Genomic DNA, 25371 nt, shown 5'->3' with positions numbered 1-25371 from the left:
TGTGTATTATTAAAATATCAATAGTTTATGAGTGAACTTTTATGGAGAGTACAGTTAAAGGCAAGATTCTTGACCGTCTCTGTCAGAAGCAATGGAAAGGAATAGCCTTTCTTTCCAACTCCACCTTTTATTTATTTACTGGGCAAGTGAATGGCTGGAGCCTTAGTGAGTACCTATTGTATGCCAAGAATGGCTCTAGGTACGTGCACATGCTGGACTGCAGTGAGTCCTCACAGCAGTCCTGGGAAGTATATACAACCCCATTTCCATTCCAGAGATGAGGAAGCCAAAGGCCAAAGAGATGTGCCCAGGATCACAGCGGTGCTAAGGCTGGGCTTCAAATCTGATCTTTGTACTTCAAATCCAACATTCTTCTCCCAAGCTGGAGCCTCGAAAATCTAAATGACCTTTATGTTTGTATCCATCTGTTTCCTTCATGTGCCCAAATTAAATGTTAGTTTCCTGACCTAAGTTTCACAAAAGGGGAGAGAACAGGAAATCATTCCATACTTTCACCTAGACTCACCTCCATGAAGTAGGCCCGCTTAGATATATCTAAGCAAGTTCCCAAAATCTTATCCGCATATTTAGAATCTTAGAAATGATGGTAGCACTGGGGATGATGCCATCAGACATTTTCATTTACAGAGGAGTCAACCGAGTGTCATACAAGAAAATAGTGTAAGTCTCAAGTTGAATTTCAATTATGTTACTTTCTAGGGTATTCCTCTTGCTCTCTAAGCCTCCTCTCCTCTTCTGTAATAGAGATAATAATAGCATCCCATAACATAGTGTGAAGGTTCAGTGAGAAAACGCACCCTAAGTGCTTAGCATAATGCCTAGCATGTAGTAAGTGCCCAATAAGTGGAAGAATCCAAGACTCTCCCTCCAAACTCCAGCACTTTTTATCAAGACCAAGTCCACTCACCCCTCTCGTCCCTGCCCCCTCCCCTTTGGTGTTAGCCGTTCTCAGCTCTCAGCCCTTTGGGGATAGGGGCTGGTTGTTTCTACTCTTTGGTTGCTTGGGCTTTTTTTCTATCCCCTTAAGTCACAACAAGGCACCCGAGACACTCAGATCCTCTTCCAGGATTTAGCTGCATCCAGGTCAGAAAAATGGCAAAGGAAAGAGACTATAGTTCTTGAAGGCCTGCGCATCCCCGCCCCCCCCCCACCCCCATACTATGTCCTCAGGACATAGTATGTGGCAGAGGGGAAGGAAGGAGAGCGGGGGACGTGGGGTCAGGGAAGAAGGTCCGCCCAGAATTCCCCAGCTACAGCACAGCCCCTTGTAGCATCTTAAATCCTAATCTTTGTGTGAAACCTATCCCAGCTTAGAAGTCCATGGGGATGGAGGTCCAGGGAGCCCTGGATGTGAATGAAGGTCTTAAGGCTTGTGGAGTCCTAGCTCACAGTCTAGGACTCCTCCAGACCTGACACTTGAAGCTGTGGGTTTCCGCTGAGATGGACCCTGAGGTTGAAGTTTCTGCTAGCTGCAGGACCTACTAACACCAGCATGGCCTGCCCAGGAAGGAATCCTTGCCTGGCCTCTGAGGGCCCTTTCGACTCAAACATTCTGTGAATTAAGGGACAGTTTAATTTATCTAAGGCAGGGGGTTCTTTAGCCTGTCTTTCTAGGGAGAACAAATCACCCCCAAAGAAGGGTTCTTTTTATTCTTTCTGAGAAATAGATGAGGCTGTGCTGTGCCAGACCACCAACTTGATGAGTACCAATTGTGGTAGACTGTATTCTCTAAAGACAACTGCAACAAGATACATCCCTATTCCTCATCCTGTTCTTTCAAGTGATGTTGATACTCCTTGGAGAGATGGAGAAGGGGGGTATTTATGTTCCCTTCTCTTAAACCTAGGTGGACCTTTGCAACTGCCCCAGTTGAAAGAATGCAGTGGCCATGATGCTGCCTGCCTTTGAAGGGCAGGTAATAAAAGGCAACACAGCTTCCACTTGGCTTTTGCTATCTCTTAGATGCTCACTCTTGGAATCAAGCCGCCATATTGTGAGGAAGCTCAGGCTACATGGAGCTGTCACATGGGTCTGGCCAAGACAGTACAGCCAACCTCTCAGCCAACAGCTAGCATCAAAGCCCAGAATGATGAGGGAGCAAGCCTTTGGATGATTCCAGCATCTAGCTTTTGAGCTGCCCCCACTGAGATTCCATGGTGGCACCTGGTGGCACAGAGACAAGCTGCCCCACCACACCCTTTCTGAATTCCTGACCTGAAGAATAAATGACGTTAAGCCATTCTGTTATGGGTGATTTGTTACATAGCCTAGAAATGGGACACCACTGGAATTAACTTGGACTATTTGCTGTTTCCCTCTCAAATCCAGCCCTCACTGGCCCTGTCTCTGAAACTTCAGACTTTTAGACCCTTCCCTCCTCAACTAGGCCCTATCACCCTGAGCCTGCCTCCCCCTCTCCTCTTTTTCCTTTCCCTCCAAAAGGCAGGTTCCCCATGCCTGAGGCCACCCTGGTAAACCACTCCCTGCAAGGTCATCTGAATCTTTCCATTTCAGAGGCCTGGGACCTGAAGAAACCTGTGTTTGCTGCTTCCTCTCTGTAGGCCCAAGGCTGTGTCCCTGCCAGGGAGCTGTCCTGGGTGTGGTGGCCAGAGCCGAGGTGCCCGGCTTCCCTCAGAGATCAGCGGGGGTGGGGGGGAGGGGGCGGGGATGCGCAGGCCTATGTCCCCCCACGCTCTCAGCTCTCATTAAGGTTCACGCTCAGCTTGCTCCTCATACTTGACTTATGAGGTCCCTCTAACCTCCGATGCGAGGAGACATCGATTCTCACAAAGGTCATTATCTTCTAGTCTGCCCCTCCGCCCACCCCCACCCCACCTCCTAGGCAGGCTTTCCTGGAACAGGATGGAGGGAGGTACCCTTCCCCTCAACCCCCCAGCTTGGAGATCCGACTGCTCCTGAGCAGGGCTGCAGAGGAGGTGCCCTGGGAGCCCAGGTCCGTCAATCACAGAGGCGACCGGCGCTGAATCGCAGGCCATTAGGCGGGAAGGCCGGCGCCCTGCTCACTCACCGGGCAGCCATCGGCAGGATGTTAGCCGATCGCAGGGCAGCCATTCTTATGATTTATTCAAATACTCATTACAGTCAATCTATTTTTACACAGAGGTGAAGATGTGCGCTGATAACGGTTAATCATTTATAATTCCATGGACTGGTTGGAAGCCAATGTACTATCAAAGTCGCGGCAGCAACAGCTCAGCCTCAGGTAGCCCCATAAGCAGCGTCGGGAAACTATGCCTGCCCAGGGCAACTCAGTCAACCAGGTAACACTTACCAAAGAGCGACTAGGCTGAGGGTGCAGTGGGCAGACTGAGAAGTAGGAATCCCAGACTTTACCCCCCAGGAGCTCACGGCCTTGCTGGAGAGGGCATGGTAATGTGACAGCCAGAGGTGGGGACAGACACAGGGGACACAGGCAGGGGCAGCGTGTGTGAATGCTGCGGAATTTCAGAAGGGGAAGAGATCGCTTCCAGCTGGCATTACCAAGGAAGGCTCCATGGAGCAGGCTGGACTTAGGCCGGGTCCCACAGGTGGGTAGGCTTTTGCCAAGTGGGGAGAACCAATATGAGCAAATAAGCCTAAGTAAGAGGTCAAGCTATTACTGGGCTGATGGAAGTGAAGCGGTCAGCAGCATTTCCTTTTTCCTCCCTCATGCCTCCCCAGAAATAACCAGATGTAAAAGCAAGTGCAGGCTATAAACTTGGCCCAGTTTAAGAACTGATGTTGCCACTTCCTCCTCTCGCTGCCTCCCAGGCTTAGCCCACAGGCAATAGTGGCTGGGGTCTGGGTTGGCCTTGCAGACTCAAGAGCTTCCTTCTCCGGCACTCATAACACATGTAACACATCAAGTCCACCTTAATGCACAATCAATATAGTCTAATTAAATAGGATGTCATATTACAGGGCCTCTTTGTCACATTCAGACATAATCTAATTAGAGTTCCACTGTATTTTACATTCTGACTAGCTCTTTGTTGAGTGTTTCTCTTGCACAATGCATGGCTGTTAAAGATCAGGTTCAGGGCTGGTCTTTAACCCCTAACCTTATTGAGTCAGCATGGAAAACGCCAATCAAAGTTACTTACAGTTCACAGCCCCTTTTCTAGTGAGCAGCATGGAGGATAGAAAGCCTCAGAAGTCCTGCTCCAAACTTCACCTGCCAATGAAAGAAAACATCTTTATAGACTGTGTAAGATGCTGCAGAAGTGAAAGCCAGGGTGGGGAAGGGGGTAAACCCAGAGGTGGGTATGGCTCAGGAAAAAGGCCAGGGCTGGCAGCCAGGTGCCCACAGTGCTGAGTGAGAAAGCTTCCTAGCAAGAGACTCCTTGTGCAAAACCATTATTGTTTAGAGACCTAATCAGGGCAGAGCTAGAGGTTCATGCCCTCCTCTACCTGCTTGATGCTTCCATTTCATAGGACTTGTATTCCCCTTCCCTATAGGACTACCAGAGGAGAAAAAAGGCTCATGGTTGTCAAGTGCCCTGAGCTGACCAAGGTAATAATCATTTACTGGTGCCTCCTACCTATTGGAAGACCCCATGCAGGGGAACAGAGCAGCAGGGCCCCTGTGAAACTTTGCAATCTAGACAGGGAAGGCTGCAAAAGGCGAGCAAACAACACTGATCCTGTTGTCTACCGCAGGAATATGGAAGTCTTGCTGCAGATGAGAACTTGCAAGTAAAGGTGAAGAGTCCAATTGGGCAGGAAGAAAAATGTGCATAGAGAAGAATGATGGGGCAGGACTGGAAAGATAAAAAAATCTGCCTGCTTTTAATTCTGTTTCTGGGAAAAAACAATTTTGTAAAAATAAAAACAGTCAACACATATGTATCAGTTGTCTGCTCTGTGATCTACACATGCTGTCCTGTTATACAAGCACTGCCTCCACATTGCTGGGGAAGGGAGATCACCCATATACAAGAACTCCCAATAAGGCCAGACTGTATATGAAGTTGTGCTAAAGTGTGCAGAAGTGATGCCTATTCTCTCTCCACAGAGACACAAAGTCTGCAAGAGTTGCGGCACTCAAGGGAGTTTTCATGAGGAGGTGGAATTTGAATGGGATCTTGGTGGACTGGACAGACAAGAATTGGCTGGTGGGAGGAAGGGAGAGGGCATTCCAAAGAAGGGGGCTATCTGAGCAAGAGCCAAGATGCAGAAGAGCATGGAGGGTCCTGGGATGACGCAGAGACTGGTCTGCCTGAAAGACACTAGAGGAAAGACTAGTGCCAGCTCAGCAAGGTAGGGCCAGAGCATCCAAGGATTTCGGTGTCAGGCAATAGAGGTCAGGCTAGCCTGTGGGATCACAGAGACACTGAAGGTTGTTCAAAAAGGACTTGACATAATGTAAACCCTCACGTGTCCCTGCCGTCTTTAGTACTTTCCCTTTAATTAAGACAAGCAAGCCTTTTTGGAAGGTGGAATTTCAGTTAGAAGATTCAGGCATGGGGTGTAGTGAGATGGGCTGAGGAAATCAAATTTTCTCTCTTGTTCATGATGACTTCCTCGAGGCAAAGGCATTTCCTCAGGGGCTGTCTCCTTACACCTGCATGATCAAGGCTCATGGCTCATGGAGGTGCCTCAGAGGCGGAACCAGACCACTGGACTACAAACCATTGAGGAAATGGACCATGTCTTATGCATCTTTATATCCCCAGAACCTAGCAGAGTGCCCAGCCTGTGCTGGGTTCTCAGTAAATATCTGCTGAAATGTTGAATGGTGGACTCTCATCATTCCAACCAGAGTCCACCACCAGCACCTCAGAACCAACCCTTGGCTGGCAATGGGTTCCAACTTGTATTATTCTAAACTACTTACATATTACTACTGAGCATGATATGAACTTGGTACATGAAATCTCTAGATTAAATTACATGGAGCTGTATGCTCTATCCCTGCCCTCTGGGACTGTCTGTCTGAGACACCTGTGACTTGAAAGAAGATATGGCCGACTTTCCAGGTGCACATGATGCAAAGCTGAGAAAAGCAGCTACTGTGCTGGAGGGATAGATTCAAGATTGTTATAAAACTTTTAGCAGGCTGAAAGAACAGGCCAAAAGTTAAAAGTTCATTTTTCCTTTACGGGTTTTTATTTCTTGCCCAATAACATCATGACAACTGCAAATGAAATAATTTTGAAAACAAAGAAAAAATGCCCACAATCTCATTACTCTAAACCATCAAATTAGTATATCCTACATCCACATGCAAACCCACTTTTTTTTCACAGACTCTTGTAGAAAAGATTTGACAGGAATATATATACCAAATCCCACTCTTACATTAAAAAGTATTGCAAAAACAACAAACAAAACAAACAAACAAACAAAAAACTGAATGGGATGACCCAGTTTGGAAAAAAAAAAAAACTTGGACTATTTGATTTAAATCCAAGCTCAAAATGAGCCCAGGGTATGATATTGTTGCCAAACTCACTAAATGTGATCATAGGTTGCAGTAATAACCATATGGTATCCAGCTGAGGGTTGAATGATCTCCTCCATTCTGAACTTACCAGTTTGTATTAGTTCTATATGTAGTTTCAGCATCATATTTTAGGAACTTTGACAATGATGAATAGAAAAGAGAGGAGAGAGAAGATGTCTAGTGGTTAAATTGTGGGTTAGAAGTCTAGTGGTTCAAAGGGTAGGCTCTGGAATCACACTGGATAGGTTTCGATTCTGGCTTGACCATGGGCAAGTTACTTAATGCCCCCGTGCCTGTTTTTCATCTATAAAATAGGGCTAATGCTAACTCCTCCTCTGAAGGTGGTGGTGAGGATGAATGACTTAATATACTGAAAGGTTCTTAGAACACTGCCTTACACAAAATAAGCACTCGCTGAATGTTAGCTATCTTTGCTGTTGTGGCTGTTTTCAGTATTATTAGGAGGCTATGAGGCAGAAGATATGGTAGAAAAAACTAGACATGTATCTTCCTTGTCCCTTTCTAAAATTATCCACTGGTCCTTGCTCTAGTGACTAAAGCAATACAATCCTTCTCCCACATGGTAGTCCTCCAAATATTTGAAGAAACTATGTGAGACGGGGACTGTGTTGCTCTAGATGATAGGATTAGGACTAACTTTAGATGTTAGCGGAAGCCAATCTGCAGTTCAACATAAGAAAGAATTCTCTGGCAATGAGAACCATCCAGAAATGAGCGAGGCTTCCTTGGAAGGTAGTGAACTCCCAACACTGAGAGGAGAATCCTGCACTGGGTGAGAAACTGCTCAAAGCATGTTTCCCTGATTTGGGTTTCAGCCATCAGTAAAGTGTTGAACAGCATTCGAAGGCTGATAGTGTTGACAAACTTGCATTTTGATAAAACATTAATAGTGTCTTCTCTCACCATCAATTCATGAAATAATTCATCTCCCCCAAAATAAAGAGTGCAAAAATCTCACAATAAAGGGCCATCTTTTGAGAAACAGAGCATCATTTTCTCTCTCTCTATACACACACACACACACACACACACACACCTGTGTGTGTATGCACATGCAGTCTCTACACACTGTACTTATGTTTCACTCATCAGTATGCACCACTGAAAAAAATCTTCCTGGACTGGCACTACCCCATGGATGCCTGTTGGGGAACCATCCATGTGCCTGATGTTTTAGGGCCTTCCAAAGCCAGCTGTCTGTGATCCTAGCAGGCAAATAATCATGGCAAAGGCTTTCAGCCGTGCAATAATCAACCAGAATTTGAACTCAGGCTTGTCTTATTCATCATGAAAATAAAATAGAATCATAAATGAGATTGGCGATTCACATTTATAGATATGAGGGAATTTATGAAATGGTAAATGAGGAGGGAGTTGAATGGTCATGCTTATTTGGAAAACAGGCGGGGAGAGGGACAGAAGAAAGCTTCCCATAGGAGGTAGCATGATAGAACTTGTCTCTGCATCCTCAAGGATAGCTGTGCAGGCATCTATGACACATACCCAGGTAAAGAGGAAGATGAGCTGGGGGTTTAGCAATGCCATAGGTCTGACACAGAGAGCACGAGACAGAGCGGTCAGCCAGACATGGGTTCATGCCCTGACTCTGTTATTAACTTACTGTTTGATCTTGGACAAGGAACTTTAATCACTGTATTCCTCAGTTTCCTCATCTGCAAAGTGATAGAGTTAAACTACTAGATCTTTAAAATAAAACTCCATCTGACAATCTCTGAGATTGCCCAAACCAATCCTCCAGGGAGGGCGCTAAGTCTCTTGCTAGCACGGTGTATCACTGAGGTTAAGAGTAAAGATGCTGGAGTCAAACAGTTTCAGGTTTAAGCCAGGGCCCATCATTTACCTAACCTTAGCTTCTATGAACCTCAATTTTCTCATCTTTAAAAGCGTGCTAACAGTAGCACCTTTAAATGAGATGGTTCATGTACCATCTCATTTGTGCAATGCCTAGGACATATTAATAACTTAATTTAAAAATGGCTGCAACAGAATAGGAAAAAGAGAGGCAAATCCAGAAGACTAAGGACTTCTGCATTCATCCTGCTGCCCATGACAAGTTTTCCTATTCTTGCCCCAGCCAGACTTTGGGGATGAGGACCAAATTGTGACAACTCCTTCTTGAACACTAGGAGTCTCTCTGGATGCTCCTGTCCTCTGCGAAGCCCTCCATAGGCCTATAAGCCAAGCTTCCAGAAGAGAAACAAAACTTTGGTGGAAAAATCTGATTGAGATAGGCCATTCCAGGAGCGAACACCTGATGGACCACTCGTCCCTCCAACAGCGTATCCACAGCTCCCACCATATCTCACTGAGTCCCTGCTCTGTTCTACCCATGCACCCTCATCACCTGATAATGTTTTGCAGTTGCTTACACTTGTTCCATGAGGTTGTCAGTCAGGCACTGTGACCCCTGACCAGCAGGCTCTAAATGACACAATAGCTGTGTAATTAAATAGATATAATTACCTAGTGCTAACTTGTTGGCTCTGAGACTCTTATGCATCCAGCACTGAGGGTACTGCACAGACTTCCTCAAAGCCCACTGGGCCTGGATGCTAATTCCACACTAGTCCTCAGCCCCCCTGGGCCACAGGCAGTGCTGGGCACCCAGTTGCAAAGGACCTGGAGAGGGTTCCTCTGTGACACTCCTCAGGCCCTGCCCAGGCCAAGCCTCGACTCTTGAGCCTGGACCTGTCAGTATAGGTATGCATATGAAGTTATCTTAGGAATGTTGGCACTGGTGGGTTAACCCTAATATTTATCCCATATGGGAGAAAGAACTGGACATACTTATGACCTTTCCACACCAGACAGAAGCAAGCAATTTACCCTCCAAGCCTGGGATGGGAAGACTCACATACACTGGGTGGTGTGGGCTCACAGAGTGGCTTGGTCTCAGCAGAGGTAAACCCTCGAGCATGAGGGTGGGCCTGCTCACAAGCAAGCCTCCCTGGCCCCATGGACATTCTCTGTAGTGCTGAAACACCAAGACCCAAGACTTACTAATTCTCCCTCACAAGCATCGCTGCTCTTCTACCCATCCCATTATCATTAACCCAACTCTCCTTGTCTCCAGCCTCACCCTGTTTTTGCACATTCACCCTACCAACCCTGCCCTGGGAATCTTCCTAAAACACAATTTTCATCTGTCCATGTCTCCTTTAGTACCCTTCCACGACTCCTTATTGACTGGCAGAGGTTGCCAACTAGCAGCCCCAAGGTTGACTCCTGCCTGTCCAGTGTTTTTATATCTGCCAACATCTAAACCTTGCAAAATTTCACATTGAGAAATCTGGATTCCTAACTTTTCTCCAGAAATTGTATGACCTAAACATGCCAATTCTGCATTTCCACATGTCGATCATTGGATGATGTAGAGTATCGGCCGTTTCCTTTTAACTGGGCACATGTCCTCCTGTTTGCCCCATAGAGAGAAGGCAGGTGTTGCCCCAGAAGTCTCCCCCGTCATGGGGCCGGACACCTAGAGGCTGACTCATGCTGCCTGCTGAGCAGTATCAGGTTCAAGGTGATAGCGTGGGGGTGGTGGGGGTGTCACATTATGTTCTCAGCTGTGCCGTACTCAGCTGCAGGCTGGAGGAGGAGGGCCAGGAAATGCCAGCACCGCTCCCACATGGACACACCAAGTGTCCCTCCCTCTCACCTGGGCAACTCCTCCACTCCTAGTCGGGAAAGAGCTGGGGAAAGGTCTTACTGCAGTTTCCCAGGAATGCCAGTGGCCAGAAGGCAGGTGCCGAAGGCTTCCCTTCATTGCGGGCACTTTCCCCACCCCCAACTCTGTAGCGGTTGCACCCCCTCCCTTTATTTCCATCCCATTCCTCCTATCAAAGCCCTAACAGCACATATTTTGTTAATTGTACAAACCTAATGGGGGAATGCATTGGCAAAAAAGGGTAATGACCATCAGACCAGCAATAAAACAAAATTAATGGCCCATAGGAAGAAATCATGTCCACTTAATCCTGGCTCTGAAACTCTAATAGAATAATGGAATACCAACCGAGGGTTTTTTCTCTCTATGCAGATTGCTTACACCATGTTAATCACTTGCAAAGCAGGCCACATACCACTCCGGCTCACATGACCCTCCAGGGAAGGTAGCAGACCAGAAATATTCAGTGCAAGGCTCGTTACTGACATGCACCATGCAGCAACACCTTCCCTCCCTCCCCCAGGTGACTCCGGGACAGCCAGGGTGGGGTGGCATTGAGAGCCATCAGGTGTGGTGGGCCGGAAAGCAAGACACATAAGACCTAGTAATAGCAAACATTTATTGAGTGCTTACTATGTGCCAGACTCTGGACTTGCTGAGCCCCTTCTATGGACTACATGACTGCCACTCGTTTTCATCCTCCATAGCTGCATGGTGCAATAAGGTAGCCAATGGCCATGTGTGACTTTTAAAATTCAAATTCTTATTAATTAAAATGAAATGAAATGTAAAATTCAGTCCTCCTTCTCACTCACCACATTTTAAGTGCTCAACAGCACATGTAGCTAGTGGCTGTCATACCGGACGGCTCAGATGGAGCACGTTTCTGTCATCGTGGAAGGTTGTGCGGGACTGAGTTGCTCTAGGATGTTGAGGCTATTGTATCTTTTTTGTTTCACTGATTTTTAAGTAAACGAGGGGAGAGGAGAAGTACGCTACCCAAGGTCATGCCATGCCACTGATACACGGCTGAGCTGGGTTCTAACCCTCGTCTAACCCAGCCTTGCTCCAGCCAGGACCAGCAGTGGAGGCAGCAGGGGGCCTCCTGAGCCTTTCAAGTCTGGTAGAAAGTCTCTTCTGTTCTCTGTGGCTCCTCCGGGGCTCTCTGAGAAAGTGCCTTTTGCGGCAGGTGCCACAGACCCAGTGAGGTCAGTAGTTGCTCAAACGGTGTTAATGAAGAAAATGAATATTGACTTAAGGGACGGCAGAAAATAATTAAGACACCTTAAAAACGTGCCTCCACTTTTTACATACTATATACCCAAAGGAAGCAAAAGTGGTGACTAAAGCAGATACTTGTACACTTGTGTTCATAGCAGCTTTATTCACAGCAGCCAAAAGTGGGAGCAACCCAGTATCCATCAACAGATGAGTGGACAGACACAATGTGGCATGCATGCATCTACATCCAATGGAATATGATTCAGCCTTAAGAAGGAAGGAAATTCTCACACATGCTACAACACGGATGAACCTCGAGGACAATATTCTAGGTGACATAAGCCAGTCACAAAAAGACAAATACTGTATGGCTCTACCTGTACAAGGTACTGAGAGTGTCAAACTCACAGAGATAGAAAGTAGACTAGTGGTTTCCAGAGGCTGAGGTGGAGGATGAGGGACTGGGGAGTTGTTGCTTACTGAGTATGGAGTTTCAGTTTTGCAAGAGGAAAGGCGTTCTGTGAATGGATGGAAGTGATGGTTGCACAACAGTGCGAATATACTTAATGTCATCAAACACTAAGGCAAATTACTGACATGCACCATCTAGCAACCCCTTCCCTCCCTCCCCCAGGTGACTCCAGGACAGCCAGCGCAGGGTGTCATTGAGAGCTATCAGGGGTGCTTGAAAATGTTTAAGATGGCAAATTTTATGTGATGTATGTTTTACCACAATTTAAAAATATGTATATATGCCACCATTAATGTCTCCCAATTTCTATCAAGAATAATAAAAAATAAAGAGCCTGAGATCTTTAGGAGTAGGGGAAGGAGCAGCTCATCAGTCCAAGGAGAGGATAAGGGAGCCAAGGCCTGACAGAGAGTGCAACGAACCCAGAGCCTCCCAGCCCCAGCGGGGAGAAGTCAGGGGAGAGGCTGCCAGGGAGGAGGGACTACGTTCCTGAGGATGGGACGGATGGGCCAGCCTCCGACAGGGAAGGCAACTCCAGAAGGCTGATGCTGGAAAAATGAGCAATGATTTAGGATTTAGAAAAAAAAAAAAAAAAAGGCCTCGTGAGGGTAGGCGAGGGGGCCACTTAGGAGTGTAGGACAGTATCTGCGCTCCTAGTTGTACCGTCTAGGAGTACATCCACAGCAATAAAACGATAAGCAAGAAATCTAAAAGAAGAGGGGAATAGGAGGAACAGAAACAGATGAGAGGATTTGGGCACCTAATGTGATGCAGCAGTAATGGTTTGGCGTGTTGGAAGGGTGTAGACAGGATCTAGGAGATGGCCCTTGTCCTCATAGTGTTATGACTCTGTGCACATTGCCCTAACTCTCTGGGCCTCAGCTTCCTCATCTATTCAACCCAGTGGCTGTACCAGAGCAAGAAGAACCTTAAAGTGGTAGCAGTCCACAAATCCCTGAAAATTTTATCCAGAATAGTATTTGTGTGTAAGTTTTTCCAGGGAGAGGTTTACAGATTTCACCAAGATTTCAAGGCTGTCCACATCCCCTGAGAGGTTGAAAATCAGTGGAGAAGACACTCACTAGGCTCACATTCAGCCAGAAAGTCCTAAAATTCCAAGAAATCTTGGACCAGACACCAATAAATCTTTGGAGGGGTTAAATAAATCCAGATGTCTATTCCTGCCTTGCCTGCAACGCAGACATATTGTAAAAATGAAATGAAATAATTACATACTTTGAAAAGTTAATATTACGTGTCTTGTGCAAGTAAACATTGCTGTTGTTGGTTCACAGGAAGCAAGAGAAATTCTGCAGCAGGCAGAAAGGAGGAGGCAAGATGCCACACCTCTGCTTTCCTGAACAAAGGCAGTATGATGAAGGGATATGGATGGGCCACACGTTGATCCCTGGGCTTTCCTCATTTGGTTGGAAATGAAGAGGCCTTTAATTCCCCTTGTGGAGAAGGGTCTAGCTCAGAGAAAAAAAGAAATACAGCCTACCCAGGAGGTGCAGCCTAGGGCAGAACACACGCATCTCTTTGTGCTAACAAGTCCTCATTTTGCATCCGACTTTATTTTGGAGGAAATTTTCAACTGTGTGACTGAGAAAAGTGACAGACTGAAGATGCATCAGGGGAAAACAGCACAGGCAGAGGACAGTATTTGGCATCAGAGAGCCAGCCCCAGACTGGAAACACTGCATAATGACTAAGCCAGGGTCGCCAGGCCAGAGGGGACATTGCTACCGTGGGCTGTGCCCTCCAGGAGTAAGCCAGCCCAGAGGCAGTGGGTGGGGGAGCTGGAGTCTGGGGCAGCTCAGTGCAGAAGTCAGTGCTAGAAGTGAGAGGGATGGACCTGGGCAGACTCTTAGAGATCATTTATCTTGACCTCCGCATTTCACATTTGAAGAAACAGTTCAGAGAGTGGTGGAGACTTATCTAGAGAAGTCCAAGATTGGAAGCCATGCCAGTAATTCCCTTCATTCATTTACAAAATGGTCTAAGCATCAGACCCTTCACTAGGCTGGGAATCGATGATGAACAACAATTCCAGTTCCCTGCCCTCAAGGAGCCCACAGTCTAATGAGGGGACAGACAACCAGTTGACTAGGGAGTTAAGTATGATCCAGCAGCTATATAGGTCCTGCAGGGTGAGTTCTCCCCACCAGGCATTTCAGAACCTTCTATTAACTCCCCTTTGGGGCAGGTACATCCAGACAGGGCCATGTTGGGGTAGGCCACACTTTCTCAGACCAGTGCTGGAGGGAGTAGAAAGAATTTCACTATCAAATCCAAGCCAAGCTAACAGTCATCGGCATCTCAGAAAAGGTGCCATCCAGGCAGCCATCCGAAGGCCGTTGGAGGGAGCACCCAGCCCCTGGGGGAGGGAGATGGTCCCCACTCCAGCAGGCCTGCCACAGGCCTCTCCAAAGGGCACCACGGCACTTCGCATTCATTATTCCCTAACTTGCCTCCGGGGGGCGGTCCTGAATATTGTTTCATAAATAACTTAACAGGGCTCCAGCTTGTTTCACTGAGGTTAGGCAGATGTGTACGGTGCAGGCTGATTATGAGGGAGTTTGGCTGTGCTGAATGGTTCTGGGATGCTGATTCTCTGCGGAGGGGTGGCTCAGTGGAGAAGACAGCCACGGCTGGTGTCCCCACCTGGATCTGGGATCACAGCAGGATGCTGAAAGAGCATTTGTTTCCAATTGTTCTTAGCCACTAATTTGGCTCCAGGGTATAACACCAATCTGAGAACAAACGGAGTAGGAAAACTGCCTTTCTGAGGGAGGCCTGATTTCACCATAAACAGGCGAGGGGCGGGAGATTTCCTGAGTTCACAGCATAGGCCTCGGCCTCCCAGGCAGGCAAGGCCGGCAGCTTCGCTCTCCAACCCGGAGTCAGAGTCACCCTGACTGCACGGCCATCTGCCTGCCTCACCTGCACATGGCTCCTCTGTGCTCAGCAGAGGACAGATTACTCTGATGGCAGGTAGATAAAATGGGATCCCTTGCTAGCAGTAACTACCCTGAACAATCTCTCTCCTGAGCAGCTGACAGTCTCCACCTGGCACCTGCCAGCCACAGAGCTTGCAGGTGGCACTGGCTGGATGGGCTGGCCTGGGCGACTCCCCAGGCACGGAGAGGCCGGGGAAGGCCCTGTTGAGGCAGGACTTGCTGGAAGAGCCCTCTACTGGGCTGCAGGAAGGTCTGCCTGAGACAGTCATCAGTAGAAGACACAAAGGCAGCTGTGTTTCTGGCGGACTGAAGAGCTAGCAGCGTCCAGGGGCAAAGGGGAAAAGCTGTGTGAGCAAGGCCGCAGCAGCCGCTGCCTTCTCAAGACTCATGTGCAAGATCGCCAGTAACAAGAGGCCTTTCTTGTTGCAAAATTGCCTTCTTGTGTCTTAAAATAACTGAATCAGCGAACTTTCAGTGTGACCCTCTTGAAAGCCAACTAGGAGATACCATGCCTTTACCAACCCTTGTGGCCTTCACTTACGGCCTCCCAGCGGCAATGTCATCATTTCTAAGCCAAAAATGCCTTCCTCACTAGCATGTGATTTAGCTATTCAATAGCTTCATAGATCCAACATAGTATAAAAATACTGGAGGAAAGAGGACGGTTTTTTTTTTTTTTTAATCTTCTGGAAGTCAAAGTACATGCCACGAAATCTTTGCATTAAAGTTTATGAATCTTGTTCAAAAGGAAAACTCTTAGGCCCTTACTGACGGCTTTGTTACTCTGGTTTTACACATATTTCTAACAGACTAAGTTACCTGGTACCTTGAGCCTCAGCTGATTAGAAGTATTAAAAGAGAGCCGGGCGTGGTGGCTCACGCCTATAATCCCAACACTTTGGGAGGCCGAGGCAGGTGAATCACTTGAGTCCAAGAGTTTGACACTAGCCTGGCCAACATGGCAAAACTCATCTTTACTAAAAATAGAAAAAGTTAGCTGGGCATGGTGGCGGGTGCCTCTAATCCCAGCTGCTCAGGATGCTGAGGCAGGAGAATCACTTAAACCAGGGAGGCGGAGGTTGCAGTGAGCCAAGATTGAGCCATTGCATTCCAGCTTAGATGAGAGAGTGAGACTCTGTCTCAAAAAAAAAAGGACTAAAAGAGGAAGAGTGTGGGCTTCCCCAGAAGGTAAATTGAGGCATGGAGGGTTGGCCAAGGAGAGAGCTAAAGGGCAAGTCAATGTGTCATTAAATGAGGCTCAATCATGTTCTGGATAATTTACTCAAGAAGACAGGGAGGATGTCCGCTTGTAATATTTACAACACCCTCAGGGTACTTGAAGACGCAAACCGTTAGCCATCCAGAAAATCCCAGATGAGAATCCTTCATGGTTCCAGGCTGCCGGCCTCTTCCTGTAGGTTGTCTGGTGTGTTCAGATACTGCTTGCATTCACTCCTAACTAGGCTCGTTCATTCACTCAACATTCATGGACTCCTCCAGTTGCTGGGTCACCCCAACAGTGCAGAAAGCAAGATGAAAGCAGAGACACCCTTTGATGCAACACACACACACACACACACACACACACACATATACCAGGAGCACCTATTACACATTAGGTGCTTGACAGATGCACATCGTACAGATGTTAGAAAAGGCATCTGGAAAAAGCAGAGGCAAGCCAGTCAGACTGTTGTTTAACCCAGTGCCTAGGTACTTAGGTGAGAATTTTTGTGAGAAGGGGCTATAATCATTCAGGGTTCAACTAAAAATATCACATCATGAAAACATCAAACTGCTCCACCAAGAAAAACAAAAAGACAACATAGCCTCAACCCTGAAAAAAATGTGGAGAAGATCCCCCCCACCAGTGCACCTCAGAAAAAGGTTGAAGGGGCCGGGCGCGGTGGCTCAAGCCTGTAATCCCAGCACTTTGGGAGGCCGAGGCGGGCGAATCACGAGGTCAGGAGATCGAGACCATCCTGGCTAACACAGTGAAACCCCATCTCTACTAAAAATACAAAAAATTAGCCGGACGTGTTGGCGGGCGCCTGTAGTCCCAGCTACTCGGGAGGCTAAGGCAGGAGAATGGCATGAACCCGGGAGGCGGAGCTTGCAGTGAGCCGAGATCGCGCCATTGCACTCCCGCCTGGGAGACAGAGCAAGACTCCGTCTCAAAAAAAAAAAAAAGAAAAAGGTTGAAGGAAAGACATCCGTGTCAGCCCCAGAAAAAAATCCCAACTGGAAGAGAGCAAGGAGTGTGGCTCAGGATGAGGAAGGACCCATCACCATGGCCCCAAGCCAGTTGTCACCCCTCTTTGGGCTCAGCTTCCTCATTCAGATGAGGAACAGTTTGGGGCCATCAGTGTCTGAAGTGCTTCTGGCTTCCAGGTCAACAGGTTCCTAGCTTTGTTCAAGGGCTGATTCTCCTTGCCCCCTGATTTATTTTCACTGCAGCTTTGAAAGGCATGATTCTCATCAACAGTTCCTCTCCAGGCACCAGCCAATCACCCAAAAATACGCATTTGATTTCTTCCTGTGTTAGGGCTCTGCCTCAGGTACCCGACCAGGTGACAGCAAGTGATTCTTCTTCCCCTCCCCAGCCGGGCAGGCAGTGGGCTGTAGGTCATGGCACTACTGTCATTTTGGGGACAGGAAGTTTTTATGAGACTCACAGTGGGTGGTCGGGGAGGAGGAGGGATTTCAACAATCTACCTTGAAGAATGCAGGTTAATAATTTATATGTGCATTTAAAAAAAAGCCTACTGAAACAAATTGCATACAAATTGTGTGACAGTCGAAGGAAATGTGCCAATGTTGCTCAGTGAAGCGTAATAAATATATGCAGCCCATAATAACAAGTTACTTAAACTCGGGGCACTATATGATTTATTAATTGTTTTCTAATCCTTTCCAGCTACAACTAAAACCAAGAGTGTGGCTGTATCTCACATACTGACTTACACGTCTCCAACACTAAACAGTGTGGCTGCCATTAGCTCTCAGGTCCATTTTTCATTCTGGCCCCCAACTCTGCAGACAGGCCTGGAGCAGGGTGGGCTGCTTCGCGGATTGCTGTTCTCACCAAAGGAGGCAGATGTGCCCCAAACACACTGCACTTATCACATGGATGCCACACACTTCATGCTCATTTTGCCTAGAGGTCCCCTCACCTGGCTTCCCTTTCCCATCCACCTCTCCCACTGTCACCAGTACCAAGGTGCCGCTGGGTGGACACTAACCCCAGTAGAACATAGTCCACTGTCTCCTGGGATGCCCCAGTGCCAGGCTCACAGCCCCAGAGTCCACTCCAGCAGCAGTTGCAGAGCCAATTAGATGGTGAGAATTTTTGGTTTTTTTTTTTTTTTTTTTTCTAGACAGAGTCTCACTCTGTCACCCAGGCTGGAGAGCAGTGGCACGATCTTGGCTCACTGCAACCTCCACCTCCCAGGTTCAAGCAATTCTCCTGCCTCTGCCTCCCAAGTAGCTGGGATTACAGGTGCGCACCACTACATCCAGCTAATTTTTTGTATTTCTAGTACAGTCAGCGTTTCACCATGTTGGCCAGGCTGTGATTCACCCGCTTCAGCCTCTCAAAGTGCTGGGATTAGAATTAGAACAGAAATGGGAGCAGAACACAAAGTCCTGCCCTTTCTCGGGGACGCACTGACCCAGCGGCGAATGTAGGATTTTGCTGTTGTGTCTACCGGTTGGGCCTCTGCCCTGTCCCTAATGCTATAGATGCTGGCCTTTGAAACTTTGGAGGAATGTCCCCTCTGCTTTTGTAGTCAGAAATACTGCTTCGGTGTATGGATGGATGGATGGGGAAATAGAACAAGGTCGGATCCTAGGCAAGGTGTGATGGGAGAATTGCAGAGACTGGGTTCAAGAGGTGAAATGATTCCCCAGGGCTGATTGACCCAGTGACCTGCCATTGTTTCCTTTTCCCCCGACATGCTTCTCTCCAGCCTTCCCATCTCACAATGGTGCCACCTTCCACCAGGTACCCACGTCTGGAGCCATCTCCGATGCTGCCTCTGCCTTCTCTGTCAATCCCACACCCAACCTGTGGGGATTCCATGCCTAAAAAAGACTTCTCAAATCTCTCCCTTCTGTCTCCACTGCCACCGTATAATCTGGAGCCCAGGGATTGGAAATCAGCCGCTCTTGGCAGAATGCAGCCCCAGACATTTTGTGGGATTTGCACAGTGTTTTGTGTTGTGTTTTGTTTTGCTTTTAAAAAGGTAATATGGAACATGGCTCAAAAATCAAAAAGTGTAAGAAGGTAAACACTGCAATATTTCCCTCCCATTCCTGTCTCCCACCTGTCCAAGCAAATACAAATATAGATTCTTGTTTTTCCCTTTTTATACACACTTTTTTTGAAATTTGGTGGGTTATTTTTTTTTCCTTTTTACACATATTTTGGAGATCTTTATCAGTACAAAGAAAACTTTCTCATTTCTCTTTTTAAATGAATAGTATTCCATTGTCAGGAAATTCCATCATTTAACAAATTGGTCTTCAACTGATGGATATTTGGGTTCTTTCCAATCTTTTGCTATTACAAATAATGTTACAAAGAAGGTACTTAGACATATGTCATTTCCTATAGGTACAAGAATGTCTTTAGGATCATTCCCCAACATGAAATTGTTGGGTCAAAGGCATATGATTTATCATTTTGATGATATTCGAAATGGCCCTTCAAAGGGGTTGTGCGGATTTACACCGTAAGACAGTCTGTTTCCCCAGGGCCTTGCCGATAGAATGCGATATCAATTTTTTTGGCTTTTTGCCCATTTAAAAGATAAATGAATAATGGTATTCCAGGACAGTTTTAATTTGCATTTCTCTTACCATGTGCAAGGTTGATCATGCTCTCATACATTAAAAGCTATTTGTATTTTCTTTTCTGTGAATAGTCTGTTCATATTCTTTGCCCATTATTTTTTCTATTGGGTTGTGTTTTTGTTGTTGTTAATTTTTAGGAGCTCTTCATATATTAGGGAGAATAGCCCTGTGATATGAGTTGTAAAAATTTTTCCGCAGGTTGTCATTTTCTCTTAGCTTTGCTTACAATTCTTTTTTTTTTTTTTTTTTGAGATAGAGTTTCGTTCTTGTTGCCCAGGCTGGAATGCAGTGGTGTGATCTTGGCTCACTGCAACCTCTGCCTCCCAGGTTCAAGAGATTCTCCTGCCTTAGCCTACAAAGTAGCTGGGATTACAGGTGTGCGCCACCACCTCCAGCTAATTTTTTTTGTATTATTAGTAAAGACAGGGTTTCACCATGTTAGCCAGGCTGGTCTGGAACTCCTAACCTCAGGTTATCTGCCTGCCTTGGCCTCCCTAAGTGCTGGGATTACAGGCAAGAGCCACCATGCCTGGGCTACTTATAATTTTTGATGGTAGTTTAAAAATTTTTAGTTTGAATGCCAACAGGTTGAGACCCAACACCCTCCCACTGGCTGCAGCCCCCACTGCTCCCTATAATTTTGCAGTTGACATGCTTTACCCTTTTTGATTGCCAGCCTGAACATGGGTGTGCTGCCTGGAACTGCCACTACCATCTTGTGACCCAGAGGAAAGCCAGTTGGAAAACAGAGCTAACATCCAGAGGATGACAAAGAACCTGGGTGCTTGTGGATGTCATGGAGCCCCTGAATTTCTCCAACCCTAGAGCAGTCCTGGTACTGAACTTCATAACACATAAGAAACTAAATGCCTCACTCTTTAAGCCTTTTGGGGTTGGATTTGCTGCTACTTACAGTCTAAGGCTTTCTAACTGATACACATCTTGACTGCTCTTCTTACAAAGGTCTGGTCCCCTCTAATCCATGCGCACTGCTGCTCAGGCCAACATTCTAAAATATAAACCTGACAGTGCCACTCCCCATCTAAATACATGCACTAGCTCCCCATCTCCTGCAAGATACCATCCAAGTGCCTTAGCTCTCACCCTGTCCCTGCCTACACCTCCCAGCCTTGCTCACACCTCCGTGCTTTTGCTCAGCCTGTCCCTCCTGCCCTGAGTGCCCTTTTCTTCTTTCTGCTGTCTAATTCCCAGGACAGTCTATTCTGGCACCACCTCCTACCAGCAAATTTTGGAACAAGTTCCTGTCCTCGCCCCATCACTGCCATGCAGCACCCAGAGTCTTCTCTACGGCTGCACAAACCCCAGTGTCCATGCATGTTTTTACATGGCCGAGCCTCCATCCCACTCACTTCCCCATGAGTTCCTTGAAGGCAGGGACAAGGTCTTATTCACTTCTGCATCCCCAGTACCTAGCTCGGGGGCCAGCGTGAGGTGGTATTCATGGCATTTGCAAACCTGAATGGAGCTCCCCCCTTTCATCCTGTTTGTTCCCACAGATGCCCCCTCAGGCCTTCTGCATCCAGCTCCTCAGCTCCTCCTTCCCACCCAAGTCCACAATACTTTAAAGAGCAGCTAGAAGAAAGGCCCTATCCAAATCTGCCTGCTCTAAGAGGAGAAACAGATGACCTGTTGAATCACCAGATCAAACAGGGCCGTCTGTCTCTGCATGGGCTCATGCCAGGGTCCCCAGTGCTACAGCAAATCATCTAGTACAACAGAAAGTTGAGGTTAGGAGCTGGGTTCCTAGCCACTTACTAGCTCATGAATTCAGACAAATTACTTAACCCCTCTTCAGTTCGGTTTCCTTATTTGTGATGGAGGAATCACGAGGCCGTTGTGAAGATGAAACAAGTATAATTATCTCACGTAGAAATTGCTCAGTAAATGATAGCTGTAATATTCCCCCTCCTAGGCTCAAAACCACCCCCTAGGTAAATGAGGAAAAGTCCATGCCAAGTAGACCCCAAACACTTCCCTAGGGTGGGTCTCTTTTCCAGCTCAAACAGCAGTATGGGGACCACACAGCAGAAATATATTCATGGGGCAATCACGCAGAGGAGAGAGCCGATGTGCACTGACACTTCCTGTGTGCCCGCCTGCGCTAGGTGGCTTCTACCTGTTTCCGTGCACATTCCCCACAACAACTCTGCAAGGAAGTATGTGTAGCTGGCCTTGCAGTGAGGCTTAGAGGAGTTAACAACTGCCTAGTGTGAATGTCCATGGCCATGATCCTGGCTACGTAGAAGCGTGAAGATCTGAACCCAGCCCCACTGGGCTCCCGCCTGAGTTCTTTTCCTTGTCTCGTGTTGCCTGCAAACTACATGGAGTGAGAGCTGGTCTGGCAAATCTAGGACTTGTGATCCCTGCTGATTAAGCCTAGTAAGGTGTCCAGAGAGGAGTATGGAAGGAGAGACATCCAGGAGCGGGAAAGGAGGGGGATGGAAGAGTGGAGAGAGAAGCTCCTAGAAAAGGCTTCTCTCATATCACCAGCGTGCTGTTGTCTGGAGGGTCGTGTGTTCACATGCCTGTGTGTGTGACTCCATGGGTGGGTGTTCATGCATGTGTGTGAGTGTGACTCTGTATGACTGGGTGTGACTTTGTGTGTGTGTGAGAGAGACTGAGTGCGTGTGTGTGTGTGTGTGTGTGTGTGTGTGTGTGTGTGTGTGTGTTTTGAGGGGATGGGGAGTCTTTCACAGCCTGGCCTCCTGCCTACTTTCACGCACATGCACATCCTGGCCACACCGAGCCTGAACATGCCCCAAGTGAACTCCACGTGTGGTCAACAGTGGGAGTCTTCACCTATTAATACGCCTTTAACAAGGCCCCCTGTTGCAGGCTGTTCAGCCAGCCACGTGACCTCAGTGGTATCAGCTCTGTTACTAGCCCCTGACTGACCTGGCTAGACTGCTGAAGGGACAGTGGAGGGGAGGAGGGAAGAGGGAGGGAGGAAGCACCTTCGGAAATGCAGTGGGCTTCCCTGGACAGGCCTTCCCAAATCCAGAGCGCTGGGACAGAGAGAACTCTGAGAAAGGCACCTCTGCCCGGGTGTCTCTCAGTTTTCACAGATGTCCAGAGCACAGGGGAAAGCACACACCCCTTCTCATAGGAGCAACCCTTTTGAAGAAGAGAGAAAGGGGTGGGAAGGGAACGAGTGGAGAAGGGGCGGGCTGGGTTCTCAGCCTCGCTTCCTCCCCAGGCAGGTTTCTTAGGCCCCCTCAGCACCTGCAGGGACTCACCCCCCTACCAGGACTGCCCTGAGTTTATCTGTCCTCTTCCTGCTGGGTGGAGGCAAGAGCAACTTACCCCATCTGGCACTGTCTATGGGAAGGAAAACGGGGCTCAGAGAGGGGCCCAGGGACACACCGTGGCCTGTCAGGAGCAGACAGACTGGAAACCACAACTCGGACCCCTCCCTGCCTCAGTCCTCTGGCTACTCATGGCTCTGAAGTCCTCTGAGCCCTGGTAGACAACAGCTGTAGCTAAGGATTTTCTCCTTGAGCAGGACAAAAAGAGACAATCTCATGGGACCTGACCCAAGGTGAAAAATAGGTATCGTTGTTTAATGTAAAAACATCTCCGCAGCTGGGGTAAGCCTCATTTTCTGCATTCTTTAAAGCTTTTGAGGACCTAGTGTTCTGAAATCAATCTAGAGAAGCAGTGAAGTTGGGCAATTCAAGTCAGCAGCAAGCATGGACTGCAAGGCCCTTCTTTAACCATTCCCTGGCTTCTCTGATGTTGGCAAAACCAGATGCAGAGAACAAATGACTGAGTGCTGTAAGTGACCACCTAGCCCTCAAGAAGAGGTAATCATCCAGTCCTCCTGGGGCCTTTGATGTCTTCAAAGACCCTTTCACTTCCAGCCTCTGCTTTTCACTTATGAGGGTAATGGGAAATAGTTTAGTTAGTTAGTTAGTTAGTTAATTTTGAGACAGAGTCTTTCTCTGTTGCCCAGGTTAGAGTGCAATGGCGCGATCTTGGCTCACTGCAACCTCTGCCTCCCACGTTCAAGTGATTCTCCTGCCTCAGCTTCCCGAGTAGCTGGGATTACTGGTGCATGCCATTACACCTGGCAAATTTTTGTATTTTTAGTAGAGCCGGGGTTTCGCCGTGTTGGTCAGGCTGGTCTTGAACTCCTGACCTCAGGTGATCCGCCCGCTTCAGCCTCCCAAAATGCTGGGATTACAGGCATGAGCCACCGCCCCCAGCATGGAAATAGCAGTTTATATCCTGGGCCTGCTCCTGCTTTTCTAGCCGAATGACCTCGGGCAAGTTATGCTTGTTTTACAGGCGAGAAAAGTAAGGCATGAAGGGATCTCAGGTTGGCCTGGGTCATGGAACTGTAACACACACAGTGCTGATTCTCCTAACTCACAGTCCTGAGCCCTCTTCATGGCCCCCGGCCTTTCTTTCAGCCATTCTAGCCTTGATTAGAAAACCAGTGATGACTGCGCTAACTCCCAAGCCCAGTCTTCCCGGTGGGGGAAGAACAGCCTTCTTGCAGCAAGCTGATATTTGGACAATCCGAGAGCCTCCCAACTGCTCCGGAAGACACCGCCTTCCCCTCCCAGGACCCAGCAATGCTGCCAAAACAAGAGGAGAAAGCTTCCAACAAAAGTTTGTTTTCATGGAGATTTTATGTCCTTCACAGAGGCTCTCCCACCACAGATTTCTCTTTGTTGGAGCTTGCATTCAGAAGTCACCAGATACACAGCCCCTGACCCCGCAGGCCCTCAGGGGATCTCACGCCTTTATCTCTCCTCCCAGGCACACAGGCTGCCTGCTTCCCCACTCGAAAAGCCCTTTGAGCCACTATGGATAGAGAGGGGTTCTCGGAGTGGACAGAAGCCTTGGAGGGGCTGAGCTGTCCACATCAAGGTGGGGAGGGGAGGGAAGAGAGAGAAAAAGAGGAGGGTGGAGAGGGAAGGACTCTGTGTCTAAGGGTTGGCAAGGAGATGGAGAGGCTGCACCCCATCCCCTCCACCCCTCAGGCAGGGGCTGTGTTGCCCGATTGATGGTGCAGATGCTAACTAGGGGGTGCTGACAGCAGGATGCAGACCTCAGAGGCTGGCCCCAGGGTATGGCTCAGCTTGCACCTAGGCAGGGCCAGCCCAGGCAAAACTCAGAAGGGGATAAGATTTGTCTTAGGTGGAGGAGCCTTTCCTTTTTTCCCTTTTCAGGATCAGGATCCTCCCAGGTACGTAATTTAGACCTCTTACTCTGGCTGTCACTCTTAGCCAGGAAGAAAAGGGGCTGAGAGCACGAATCCATGCTCCAGAGCAACCCCTCCCGAGCAGGGCATTCAAAAGAGGCAGACAGAAAGGGAGTAAGAGGGAGAGCAGGAGCGAATCAGAAGAGGAAATGCCAGCTCTGAGGAACACACTGGGAGTGGTGGAATTTCAGGTTCAAGGGTAGGTGGGGCTGGGACGTGGCCGCTCATGGAGCCCACTTGGATGACAGCCTAGCTCTCTTCCAAGCCACCCTCCAAGAGGCGGGTCCTGACATGGGATGGCACAGCGTGGACATTGGGGCCAGACAGAACTGGGTTTGATTCCCCATGAACTGGGTTTGATTCCCCTTGTGATCTTGGACAAGTGACATAACCCTTTGGGTCCCATTCCTGTCATTTGCCCACATGGAGATAACATCTCCAGGTTTTGTGAGGAAGTG

General features: G+C 48.0%; 1 protein-coding gene across 10 annotated transcripts in view; it reads right to left on the bottom strand.

Moving 5' to 3' along the window:
- The window catches only part of PKNOX2 (PBX/knotted 1 homeobox 2), a 321964-nt gene that overhangs the window by 195716 nt on the left and 100877 nt on the right, over positions 1-25371 (bottom strand). For 8 of the 10 annotated variants that reach the window (XM_058424449.1, XM_058424454.1, XM_058424447.1 and 5 more), the window contains one exon: positions 4126-4196. The exons of the other annotated variants lie outside the window; for them this stretch is intronic. The gene's annotated coding sequence lies outside the window, so the exon portion shown is untranslated. The remainder of the gene's footprint in view (positions 1-4125; positions 4197-25371) is intronic. 10 annotated transcript variants of the gene reach the window in all.

The sequence above is a fragment of the Hylobates moloch genome, unplaced genomic scaffold, assembly GCF_009828535.3.
Source record: "Hylobates moloch isolate HMO894 unplaced genomic scaffold, HMol_V3 SCAFFOLD_11, whole genome shotgun sequence".
NCBI classification, from domain to species: domain Eukaryota; kingdom Metazoa; phylum Chordata; class Mammalia; order Primates; family Hylobatidae; genus Hylobates; species Hylobates moloch.
Note: the sequence above shows the minus strand (reverse complement) of the source record. Positions and strands in the feature narration are given on the sequence as shown.